The sequence below is a fragment of the Acyrthosiphon pisum genome, chromosome A1, assembly GCF_005508785.2.
Source record: "Acyrthosiphon pisum isolate AL4f chromosome A1, pea_aphid_22Mar2018_4r6ur, whole genome shotgun sequence".
Classification (NCBI taxonomy): domain Eukaryota; kingdom Metazoa; phylum Arthropoda; class Insecta; order Hemiptera; family Aphididae; genus Acyrthosiphon; species Acyrthosiphon pisum.
Genome location: NC_042494.1, coordinates 129198875 through 129201500, shown reverse-complemented (window position 1 = coordinate 129201500; position 2626 = coordinate 129198875). Strand labels below are relative to the sequence as shown.

At 17.7% G+C, this 2626-nt stretch overlaps 1 protein-coding gene across 1 annotated transcript in view; it reads left to right on the top strand.

The window, feature by feature from the left end:
- Positions 1 to 2213: 2213 nt before the first annotated feature.
- The window catches only part of LOC100162163 (esterase E4-like), a 5032-nt gene continuing 4619 nt past the window's right edge, over positions 2214 to 2626 (top strand). The window contains exon 1 of the mRNA XM_029488301.1: positions 2214 to 2312. The gene's annotated coding sequence lies outside the window, so the exon portion shown is untranslated. The remainder of the gene's footprint in view (positions 2313 to 2626) is intronic.

Sequence of the window (2626 nt, the reverse complement as noted above, 5' to 3'; positions counted from 1 at the left end):
TACGTCAAATTTCCGCCAAAAATATTTTTAATATAAATAAATAAATAAATATATATATATAAATCTTTATCTTTGTTTAAATATTTAAGTTCGTTCATATCTGAGCTATAAATGTTTGTAAAAAATTGTGTTTAGACATACGTATATTTATAATTTTATATACGTAATACCTATATATATTTATTACGTGTTTGGTTTCAGTATACATTACTAATGAGGAATCTTGTATCAAACATTCAAAATGATTGATTTTTTATAAGATACAGATTTTTAAGATTTTTTAATGATTTTTTATTTATTTGTTAATGATACCATATTTTTTAAGAATTTTTTTTAAGATTTTTTATCAAATACAGATTTTTTAAGAATTTTTTATTCATTTTTTAATAATTTTTTATTTATTTTTTAACAATAACATATTTTTTAAGAATTTTTTATTTATTTTTTAATACTAACATTTTTTTAAGAATTTTTTAATAATTTTTATTGATTTTTTTTATCAAATACAGATTTTTTGAGAATTTTTTTATTGATTTTTTATTTATTTTTTAATTATAACATATTTTTAAGAATTTTTTAATAATTTTTTATTGATTTTTTTATCAAATACTGATTTTTAAAGTATTTTTTATTTATTTTTTAATACTTACATTTTTTTAAGAATTTTTTAATAATTTTTTATTGATTTTTTTATTTATTTTTTAATTATACATATTTTTTAAGAATTTTTTAATAATTTTTTATTGATTTTTTTTATCAAATACAGATTTTTTGAGAATTTTTTATTGAATTTTTTATTTATTTTTTAATACTAACATTTTTTTAAGAATTTTTTAATAATTTTTATTGATTTTTTTTATCAAATACAGATTTTTTGAGAATTTTTTTATTGATTTTTTATTTATTTTTTAATTATAACATATTTTTAAGAATTTTTTAATAATTTTTTATTGATTTTTTTATCAAATACTGATTTTTAAAGTATTTTTTATTTATTTTTTAACTTACATTTTTTTAAGAATTTTTTAATAATTTTTTATTGATTTTTTTTTTATTTATTTTTTAATTATACATATTTTTTAAGAATTTTTTAATAATTTTTTATTGATTTTTTTTATCAAATACAGATTTTTTGAGAATTTTTTATTGAATTTTTATTTATTTTTTAATAATATTTTTAAGAATTTTTTTAAATACACATTTTTTAATGATTTATTTATTTATTTTTTAATAAAAACATATTTTTTAAGAATTTTTTAAGAATTTTTAAGAATTTTTTATTGATTTTTTTATCAAATACAGATTTTTTGAGAATTTTTTATTGATTTTTTATTTATTTTTTAATAATAACATATTTTTAAGAATTTTTTTAAAATTTTTTATTGATTTTTTATAAGATACAGATTTTTAAGATTTTTTTAATGATTTTTTATTTATTTGTTAATGATAACATATTTTTTAAGAATTTTTTATTTATTTATTTATTTTCGTTTTTCATATGCAATGATTTTATATTATGGAATTCAATTTTAATACATCCATTAAGGCAAATCTCTAGACATTTAATGTACAGCAAAGTGTTTTTACTACTTACCCGAATCATTTTTGTTTTTCTCAAATATTTTGAAAAGAACTGAGTATGTTCAATTTTGACCTCGGAAAAGTACCAATTGGATCGAATTTTTTATCACATACCACCAAGATTTATGCAATTTTTTCTATTATAAAACACATCCTACGCGTTACACGAACAGAAAAAACTCACATCATTGTAAGATCTATACATTCATCGCTTTCCTTTGAATCTAAAAGAGTAGGTACTAGGTAAATGTTAATAATTTTATTTATGTAAGATTTTTTCAAGTGAACAAATTTTAATTCCTTTTCCTTGAATAAAGTCGTTTGTTTATAATATGAGAATTCCGTTTGAATACGCTTAGAATTCTCGACTAAATTAATTTATTCGTTATTTATATTTCCGATATAAAATTATGATGTTTTCATATAACTCACTTTTATTTCATACAGTCTTTAAATGTCGCTTATAATATACATGTAGGTATAAGTGAAAGCATTGTGAAAAATGAATGTAAAAAAAAAAAATAATAATAATAATAAATACTGTTGCCAATGAAATTCATTAATATGTATATAATTCATTGTTGGCTAATTTTTAAAGGTCGCTGTACAATCAAAGGTGTTCAAACGACAATTTTTATCAACATCAAACTGTGTTCATCACGAGACAGTGCCAACGCATTGTTAATAATCGAAGTGCAAGTGTCGGAGTATCGATCTATCATAGGACATAGGTTAGTAACTGTTATGTAATATAATTACCTATGTATACCATATTAGTATTATTATAATTTATATTATACATTTAAAAACATTTGATTGGTAATTTATAATACTTAATAATAATTTAAGCAATTTTATACGAAATGCGATACCTACACGCAGTAAACCTTATGTAATTTAATTATAATACCTACCGACACAGCGTAATATTATAATATAATATCCGCATTTCGACTGTGAATAGCTAATAGTCAATAGATAACTATCAACAGTGTAAATCGATTTTTACGTTTTAATTTTTATAGTACAACAACGCACGAAGGCC